Here is a 10,000-nt window from a genome sequence, read left to right as displayed (position 1 = left end):
GAAGAGAATCCGCGCACCCGCGCGCCCCCGGAGGAGCACGCTAAGGCGGACGCGGCCTCGCAGCAAGGAAGATCCGTGGGAGGCCAAGGCACGGGACCGAGCTCGGATCCTGCACGCAGGTTGAAGCACCGGGGCGCGAACGCCGCGCAGGCGCGCGCATCCTGCACCGCCGGCCAGCACGAGGCCAACCAACGGCGAGAGCAGACCACGCCCGCGCTAAACGCCCGCACTTACCGGCACCCCTACGGCACTCACCTCGCCCAGGCCCGGCACGTTAGCGCTGACCCACTTCCCGACCAAGCCCGACACGCCCCGATCCTCAGAGCCAATCCTTATCCCGAAGTTACGGATCCAATTTGCCGACTTCCCTTACCTACATTATTCTATCGACTAGAGGCTCTTCACCTTGGAGACCTGCTGCGGATATGGGTACGAACCGGCGCGACACCTCCACGTGGCCCTCTCCCGGATTTTCAAGGTCCGAGGGGAAGATCGGGACACCGCCGCAACTGCGGTGCTCTTCGCGTTCCAAACCCTATCTCCCTGCTAGAGGATTCCAGGGAACTCGAACGCTCATGCAGAAAAGAAAACTCTTCCCCGATCTCCCGACGGCGTCTCCAGGTCCTTTTGGGTTACCCCGACGAGCATCTCTAAAAGAGGGGCCCGACTTGTATCGGTTCCGCTGCCGGGTTCCGGAATAGGAACCGGATTCCCTTTCGCCCAACGGGGGCCAGCACAAAGTGCATCATGCTATGACGGCCCCCATCAACATCGGATTTCTCCTAGGGCTTAGGATCGACTGACTCGTGTGCAACGGCTGTTCACACGAAACCCTTCTCCGCGTCAGCCCTCCAGGGCCTCGCTGGAGTATTTGCTACTACCACCAAGATCTGCACCGACGGCGGCTCCAGGCAGGCTCACGCCCAGACCCTTCTGCGCCCACCGCCGCGACCCTCCTACTCGTCAGGGCTTCGCGGCCGGCCGCAAGGACCGGCCATGACTGCCAGACTGACGGCCGAGTATAGGCACGACGCTTCAGCGCCATCCATTTTCAGGGCTAGTTGCTTCGGCAGGTGAGTTGTTACACACTCCTTAGCGGATTCCGACTTCCATGGCCACCGTCCTGCTGTCTTAAGCAACCAACGCCTTTCATGGTTTCCCATGAGCGTCGATTCGGGCGCCTTAACTCGGCGTTTGGTTCATCCCACAGCGCCAGTTCTGCTTACCAAAAGTGGCCCACTTGGCACTCCGATCCGAGTCGTTTGCTCGCGGCTTCAGCATATCAAGCAAGCCGGAGATCTCACCCATTTAAAGTTTGAGAATAGGTTGAGGTCGTTTCGGCCCCAAGGCCTCTAATCATTCGCTTTACCGGATGAGACTCGTACGAGCACCAGCTATCCTGAGGGAAACTTCGGAGGGAACCAGCTACTAGATGGTTCGATTAGTCTTTCGCCCCTATACCCAGCTCCGACGATCGATTTGCACGTCAGAATCGCTACGGACCTCCATCAGGGTTTCCCCTGACTTCGTCCTGGCCAGGCATAGTTCACCATCTTTCGGGTCCCAACGTGTACGCTCTAGGTGCGCCTCACCTCGCAATGAGGACGAGACGCCCCGGGAGTGCGGAGGCCGCCGCCCCGTGAAGGGCGGGGAAGCCCCATCCTCCCTCGGCCCGCGCAAGGCGAGACCTTCACTTTCATTACGCCTTTAGGTTTCGTACAGCCCAATGACTCGCGCACATGTTAGACTCCTTGGTCCGTGTTTCAAGACGGGTCGTGAAATTGTCCAAAGCTGAAGCGCCGCTGACGGGAGCGATTATTCCGCCCGAGAGCATCCCGAGCCAACAGCGGCGCGGGTCCGGGGCCGGGCCAGGTAGGTCCGTCATCCGGGAAGAACGGCGCGCGCTTGCCGGGAGCCCGAGCGCCCAAAGGGGCGAATCGACTCCTCCAGATATACCGCCGGGCAGCCAGCCAGGACACCGGGGCTCTGCCCAACAGACGCGAACCGAGGCCCGCGGAAGGACAGGCTGCGCACCCGGGCCGTAGGCCGGCACCCAGCGGGTCGCGACGTCCTACTAGGGGAGAAGTGCGGCCCACCGCACACCGGAACGGCCCCACCCCGCGGCGAGTGGAAAGGCAACCGGACACGACCCCGCCGCGGATTGCTCCGCGCGGGCGGCCGGCCCCATCTGCCGAGGGCGGAGGCCAGTGGCCGGATGGGCGTGAATCTCACCCGTTCGACCTTTCGGACTTCTCACGTTTACCCCAGAACGGTTTCACGTACTTTTGAACTCTCTCTTCAAAGTTCTTTTCAACTTTCCCTCACGGTACTTGTTCGCTATCGGTCTCGTGGTCATATTTAGTCTCAGATGGAGTTTACCACCCACTTGGAGCTGCACTCTCAAGCAACCCGACTCGAAGGAGAGGTCCCGCCGACGCTCGCACCGGCCGCTACGGGCCTGGCACCCTCTACGGGCCGTGGCCTCATTCAAGTTGGACTTGGGCTTGGCGCGAGGCGTCGGGGTAGTGGACCCTCCCAAACACCACATGCCACGACAGGCGGCAGCCTGCGGGGTTCGGTGCTGGACTCTTCCCTGTTCGCTCGCCGCTACTGGGGGAATCCTTGTTAGTTTCTTTTCCTCCGCTTAGTAATATGCTTAAATTCAGCGGGTAGTCTCGCCTGCTCTGAGGTCGTTGTACGAGGTGTCGCACGCCACACCGCCAGCCGGCTGTGCACGCTACCGAGTAAGTACCGGTATGCGAACCGCCAGGCGACGGGCGCGCATCGCACGTTTAAGGAGGCGCGGCCGGCCCCACAGGCGGCCGCGACGCTCCCAGGTCAGCGAAGCGGGGCAAACGCCGCGCGCTTCAGTATACGTAGCCGACCCTCAGCCAGACGTGGCCCGGGAACGGAATCCATGGACCGCAATGTGCGTTCGAAACGTCGATGTTCATGTGTCCTGCAGTTCACATGTCGACGCGCAATTTGCTGCGTTCTTCATCGACCCACGAGCCGAGTGATCCACCGTCCTGGGTGATCTTTTCTTAGTTTCCACTGTCTCTTTCAAGACAGTTGCATAGGCGGGACGTAGGCGTGTGGCGGCCCCTGTTCAAGCGTTCTGTGTCCAACGGCCTCACGGCCGATGGGCGTCGTACGGCTCCACACCGGAGCGGACAGGCAGTCGGGCGAAAGTCATTCAAAACCGGCGCCAGGCGCCAGGTGCCGCAGGCCAGCCGCTCCAGCGCTTCAGCGCTCGTACCACACAACATTGGCGTTAGTTTTGAGAAGCACGCGTGGCTCCGCACGCGGCGCACGGCTACTGCGAGCCGTACAGGTAGCGTGTTGCGCGACACGACACGCACATCGAAAGACATGCAGTCTAGTCGGTAATGATCCTTCCGCAGGTTCACCTACGGAAACCTTGTTACGACTTTTACTTCCTCTAAATGATCAAGTTTGGTCATCTTTCCGGTAGCATCGGCAACGACAGAGTCAATGCCGCGTACCAGTCCGAAGACCTCACTAAATCATTCAATCGGTAGTAGCGACGGGCGGTGTGTACAAAGGGCAGGGACGTAATCAACGCGAGCTTATGACTCGCGCTTACTGGGAATTCCTCGTTCATGGGGAACAATTGCAAGCCCCAATCCCTAGCACGAAGGAGGTTCAGCGGGTTACCCCGACCTTTCGGCCTAGGAAGACACGCTGATTCCTTCAGTGTAGCGCGCGTGCGGCCCAGAACATCTAAGGGCATCACAGACCTGTTATTGCTCAATCTCGTGCGGCTAGAAGCCGCCTGTCCCTCTAAGAAGAAAAGTAATCGCTGACAGCACGAAGGATGTCACGCGACTAGTTAGCAGGCTAGAGTCTCGTTCGTTATCGGAATTAACCAGACAAATCGCTCCACCAACTAAGAACGGCCATGCACCACCACCCACCGAATCAAGAAAGAGCTATCAATCTGTCAATCCTTCCGGTGTCCGGGCCTGGTGAGGTTTCCCGTGTTGAGTCAAATTAAGCCGCAGGCTCCACTCCTGGTGGTGCCCTTCCGTCAATTCCTTTAAGTTTCAGCTTTGCAACCATACTTCCCCCGGAACCCAAAAGCTTTGGTTTCCCGGAGGCTGCCCGCCGAGTCATCGGAGGAACTGCGGCGGATCGCTGGCTGGCATCGTTTATGGTTAGAACTAGGGCGGTATCTGATCGCCTTCGAACCTCTAACTTTCGTTCTTGATTAATGAAAACATACTTGGCAAATGCTTTCGCTTCTGTTCGTCTTGCGACGATCCAAGAATTTCACCTCTAACGTCGCAATACGAATGCCCCCGCCTGTCCCTATTAATCATTACCTCGGGTTCCGAAAACCAACAAAATAGAACCGAGGTCCTATTCCATTATTCCATGCACACAGTATTCAGGCGGGCTTGCCTGCTTTAAGCACTCTAATTTGTTCAAAGTAAACGTGCCGGCCCACCGAGACACTCACTCAAGAGCACCCTGGTAGGATTGCAACGGGGTCCGCCTCGGGACGCACGAGCACGCACGAGGCGCGTCGCACGCCTTCAGCTCGCCCCACCGGCAGGACGTCCCACGATACATGCCAGTTAAACACCGACGGGCGGTGAACCAACAGCGTGGGACACAAATCCAACTACGAGCTTTTTAACCGCAACAACTTTAATATACGCTATTGGAGCTGGAATTACCGCGGCTGCTGGCACCAGACTTGCCCTCCAATAGATACTCGTTAAAGGATTTAAAGTGTACTCATTCCGATTACGGGGCCTCGGATGAGTCCCGTATCGTTATTTTTCGTCACTACCTCCCCGTGCCGGGAGTGGGTAATTTGCGCGCCTGCTGCCTTCCTTGGATGTGGTAGCCGTTTCTCAGGCTCCCTCTCCGGAATCGAACCCTGATTCCCCGTTACCCGTTACAACCATGGTAGGCGCAGAACCTACCATCGACAGTTGATAAGGCAGACATTTGAAAGATGCGTCGCCGGTACGAGGACCGTGCGATCAGCCCAAAGTTATTCAGAGTCACCAAGGCAAACGGACCGGACGAGCCGACCGATTGGTTTTGATCTAATAAAAGCGTCCCTTCCATCTCTGGTCGGGACTCTGTTTGCATGTATTAGCTCTAGAAGTACCACAGTTATCCAAGTAACGTGGGTACGATCTAAGGAACCATAACTGATTTAATGAGCCATTCGCGGTTTCACCTTAATGCGGCTTGTACTGAGACATGCATGGCTTAATCTTTGAGACAAGCATATGACTACTGGCAGGATCAACCAGGGAGCTGCGTCAACTAGAGCTGAGCAGCCGGCCGCCCGGGAGTGTGTCCCGGGGGCCCGCGCGAACACGCAAGCGTCCGCTCAATTATTCTGCAAACAGGAGGAGGCTGAGCTCCCCTGCACCATACACCTCGAAACCCTCTCAGGTCCCGGCGGCGCGCAGCGCCGTCCTAAGTACTTGGTCGGGTTCGAGAGAGGCGCAATCGCCCGGAGTTTGGCGAGTAGACGCTTTAGGTGCGACCACCCGTGCTCCCAACTGAGCTTGCCGCTGCCGACAGAGGCCCGGGAGCGTGCTGTCGTGGCATTGCCGGCGGGAGACAACACGCGCCACCTACGGTGACCGGCAGCTCCAACGCCAGCGCCACAGAAGGACAAAAGCCCCACTTGGGTGCCGAAGCGAACTCTCCCAGCACAGCGCACGCGCCAACACGTCCGCACAGCTGCGATACAAACCACCTGCGAGAACCGCAGAGGCGACCGAGCAGCAGACGGCGTCGCGGCGCCGAGCGCCGGGCGGCGGCGCATCCTCAGCGCACACAGTCCTCAATCGGACCAGCACACTGCAGATGTCCACCGCGCTTCGCACCGGGCCCGCGAGGACCTACTTTGGCCGCACGGCGCCGCGTGCAGGGTGCGCCGGCGCGCAGCTGCGCCGCCTGCCGCCTCCGTCGGCCGGCGCGCCTGCCACTGGCCGCCCCCACCAGCCGGCTGTAGCGCGTGCGCCCACGCACCGCGCGGCCAGCACGCCGGGAGGCCCCCCCTCACCGGCCGGGGACGGTCCCACCCAGCCACCGCCGCGTATCGCTTCACACCCAGATGCCATTCACGTTCGTGGGCATGGTGGGTATCGCTGGAACAACCGGTTGGTAGCTCAACCGATCGTCGCCATCACTGATTCACCTCTAGCGAGAACAACCGCACCACAACGGTTTACCAGTTGTTCATTTGCGTAACGTCACCAGCAAACGTAGGCGTCCATCGCCATTTGCAAATTCAACGATTGTTGCATGCCTGTGTCAGGTGTCACGACACACTATGTCTGCCCACATACACGCAACAACATGTGCACGCTTCGCGAACACGTGGAAGGTGGCCCCCGTACGTATGCGATGTCCATTGCGCGAACGACTGTCAACCGGCCTCTGTCGCATGTCGCAGATGTGGAACGCAGTGCACCATGCTATCACGGTGTGTGAGAGGAGACGACTACGTCTGACAACACGCGCCACTACATCAACAGACGGCTCATGCTGATCGCCATCCAGGGCATACCACACTGCAATCCAGCTCTTATAGGGAGACGACACGTAGCTGAGTGCACAACATTTGGACCGCATGGTTCGCCGTTGTTGGCGCAGTCGTTGTACGGTCACATGTACCACGATGTATCATTCAGTACATGAGGACCAATGTGCAGTACAGTGTGTGATTTGGACGTACAACATCAGCGGACAGTTGACACAGGCCGTACCACAGCGTAGGCTAAGTGCTTCGCCATGCGAATGCCAATGAACAACTGCAAATGCCAATGAACAACTGCAAATGCCAATGAACAACTGCAAAGGGCATTGAGCATGTACGTCCTGCTGCCATCCACATTACAGTGTATAGCTGCAAGGTGTTTAACATGAAGCGATACACTGGGGACCGGGCAGTGCGAGTAGCAAACTATATTGCGGGGGTTGCAGTTAGGCAACACTACACTAATTTAACGCGTCGTATGACAATTACAGAGCAGGTTAAGGCCCAACGTGTGTTGGGTTAAGGCCCAACGTGTGTTGGGTTAAGGCCCAACGTGTGTTGGGTTAAGGCCCAACGTGTGTTGGGTTAAGGCCCAACGTGTGTTGGGTTAAGGCCCAACGTGTGTTGGGTTAAGGCCCAACGTGTGTTGGGTTAAGGCCCAACGTGTGTTGGGTTAAGGCCCAACGTGTGTTGGGTTAAGGCCCAACGTGTGTTGGGTTAAGGCCCAACGTGTGTTGGGTTAAGGCCCAACGTGTGTTGGGTTACGTTACGGCGCAGTGTGGGTTACGTTAAGGGGCAATGTGGGTTACGTTAAGGCGCAATATAGGTTACGTTAAGGCGCAATATAGGTTACGTTAAGGCGCAATGTGGGTTAGGTTAAGGCGCAATATAGGTTATGTTAAGGCGCAATATAGGTTACGTTAAGGCGCAATACAGGTTACGTTAAGGCGCAATATAGGTTACGTTAAGGCGCAATATAGGTTACGTTAAGGCGCAATATAGGTTACGTTAAGGCGCAATATAGGTTACGTTAAGGCGCAATATAGGTTACGTTAAAGCGCAATATAGGTTAGGTTAAGGCGCAATATAGGTTAGGTTAAGGCGCAATATAGGTTACGTTAAGGCGCAATATAGGTTACGTTAAGGCGCAATACAGGTTACGTTAAGGCGCAATACAGGTTAGGTTAAGGCGCAATACAGGTTAGGTTAAGGCGCAATACAGGTTAGGTTAAGGCGCAATACAGGTTAGGTTAAGGCGCAATACAGGTTAGGTTAAGGCGCAATACAGGTTAGGTTAAGGCGCAATACAGGTTAGGTTAAGGCGCAATACAGGTTAGGTTAAGGCGCAATACAGGTTAGGTTAAGGCGCAATACAGGTTAGGTTAAGGTACGACACAGGTTAGGTTAAGGTACGACACAGGTTAGGTTAAGGTACGACACAGGTTAGGTTAAGGTATGACACAGGTTAGGTTAAGGTACGACATAGGTTAGGTTAAGGTACGACATAGGTTAGGTTAAGGTACGACATAGGTTAGGTTAAGGTACGACATAGGTTAGGTTAAGGTACGACATAGGTTAGGTTAAGGTACGACGTAGGTTAGGTTAAGGTACGACGTAGGTTAGGTTAAGGTACGACGTAGGTTAGGTTAAGGTACGACGTAGGTTAGGTTAAGGTACGACGTAGGTTAGGTTAAGGTACGCCGTAGGTCAGGTTAAGGTACGACGTAGGTTAGGCTAAGGTACGACGTAGGTTAGGCTAAGGTACGACGTAGGTTAGGTTAAGGTACGACGTAGGTTAGGTTAAGGTACGACGTAGGTTAGGTTAAGGTACGACGTAGGTTAGGTTAAGGTACGACGTAGGTTAGGTTAAGGTACGACGTAGGTTAGGTTAAGGTACGACGTAGGTTAGGTTAAGGTACGACGTAGGTTAGGTTAAGGTACGACGTAGGTTAGGTTAAGGTACGACGTAGGTTAGGTTAAGGTACGACGTAGGTTAGGTTACGGTACGATATAGGTTAGGTTACGGTACGATATAGGTTAGGTTAAGGTACACATTGTTGTAAGGAAAGGTTTAATGGGGGGGCGGGGCGGCCGGTTTGTTGATTGTGATTATAGTAAGTGGATGCCTGCGGCATCATCTGATTTGCCACGTCAGGATGCACCTTTGGCTCATGACAGGCGGCGCTCTCATTCCATGCTTGTGGCAGACCTGTGTCTTTCATTCCTGCCATTGTTTGTGTGCTGTGAGAGGAGGCAGTATTGTGATGTTGGGTGCACCCCTGTGTAGGACATGTGTGGGTGTTGGTGGCTTGGCTGAGCAATGGTGGTTGTCGGGTGGGTGGGATATTCTGTTTTCTGAGTGGACCTCCCAGTCTGGTTATGACAGTGTGGATTGTCTAATGTGGCGGAGGGGATGCACTGGGTGTTGTTCCATGCTGGTGCTTACATATTGTCTGTGTGCGTGTTACAGGCAGAGAGTAGTGCGTGAAAAGGGTGTGTGGCTGACGTGTGGTTGTGATTGTGAGCAGAGTCTTTAAGCATGTATACGGACAGTTGTATACATTATCTGTATTCTGATGGCTCTATCTATTACTAATCAGCGCCGTGTATACGTTTAATCCGGTTCCAGTCGAAACTGTTGTATCTCTGTACATTAGTGACACGGCGAGCCCGCTATGTAGTTACTCGTCTCGGCAGCTTCCACCGGTGTATGGCAAATGATTATAAGGAATCAGTCTCGTCGTCAATACCGATGGTGTGACGTCACATGTCTGGGGTGGGGGACGCTGCGCCCTTCCGGTGGGTCATGGCCTAGAAAGACTCTTCCCACGCAGGGGGGCGTGGACTGTCATTGACTCTTCCGAGTAATATACTTGCCGTACGTTTTTGCGACTGCGAGTGCAACGCTCACCGGTACCGACATGGATGGAGCGCCTCCTAGCTGACCGCTCAGCATCGGCATTCGTACAGAGAGCAACGCGATCGCGTCTCTAGCTCGTAACTGGTACAGCTCGCAGCTCATGTATACGGACAGCGGGAATGTCGCATATTGGACGTAGCTCTTCATGAAACGCATGTTATAGGGGTGGATTGCACATTGCGACTGCGGGAAAAGTCCGCCGTTCATCCGCTGGAGTTGCGAGTTGGGCGGTTGGAGTGGGGCGCAGGTGGAGTGATTGCCGGTCCACGATTTCGTGCGGCAGAGGCGCTGGCGTTGGGGTGCTGTGGTCGACAGAGGACGCAGGCTTTGTGGGTGGGGTCGAAAGATGGGCACTGTGGGCCCATCGATGTCTTGGTCGGCTTGGCGTCTCGTAGATGGCGGTATCGTCGTTGCAGGACGTCATGCCGCGGGAGACCTACAGATGGCGCTGTGTTTTGTGGTGCGCTCGACATGGCGGACGTAGTGTATGTGGTTTCGCCGTATTTTCATAGATGGCGATACTGTTTTGCCGGCATGGTTGGCGT

General features: G+C 56.0%; 2 non-coding genes and 1 pseudogene across 2 annotated transcripts; all 3 read right to left on the bottom strand.

Annotated features, from left to right (window-relative positions):
* The window catches only part of LOC126435091 (large subunit ribosomal RNA), a 4,786-nt pseudogene extending 2,093 nt beyond the window's left edge, over positions 1 to 2,693 (bottom strand).
* Positions 2,694 to 2,881: 188 nt separating this feature from the next.
* Positions 2,882 to 3,036, bottom strand: LOC126435120 (5.8S ribosomal RNA). The gene has a single exon (XR_007579723.1). It is a non-coding gene; the product is annotated as a 5.8S ribosomal RNA (ribosomal RNA).
* A 351-nt stretch (positions 3,037 to 3,387) lies between these two features.
* Positions 3,388 to 5,297, bottom strand: LOC126435019 (small subunit ribosomal RNA). The gene has a single exon (XR_007579672.1). It is a non-coding gene; the product is annotated as a small subunit ribosomal RNA (ribosomal RNA).
* Between the last annotated feature and the right edge of the window lie 4,703 nt (positions 5,298 to 10,000).

The sequence above is a fragment of the Schistocerca serialis genome, unplaced genomic scaffold, assembly GCF_023864345.2.
Source record: "Schistocerca serialis cubense isolate TAMUIC-IGC-003099 unplaced genomic scaffold, iqSchSeri2.2 HiC_scaffold_1196, whole genome shotgun sequence".
In the NCBI taxonomy this organism is placed as follows: Eukaryota; Metazoa; Arthropoda; class Insecta; order Orthoptera; family Acrididae; genus Schistocerca; species Schistocerca serialis.
This window is presented reverse-complemented; position numbering and strand designations above follow the sequence as displayed.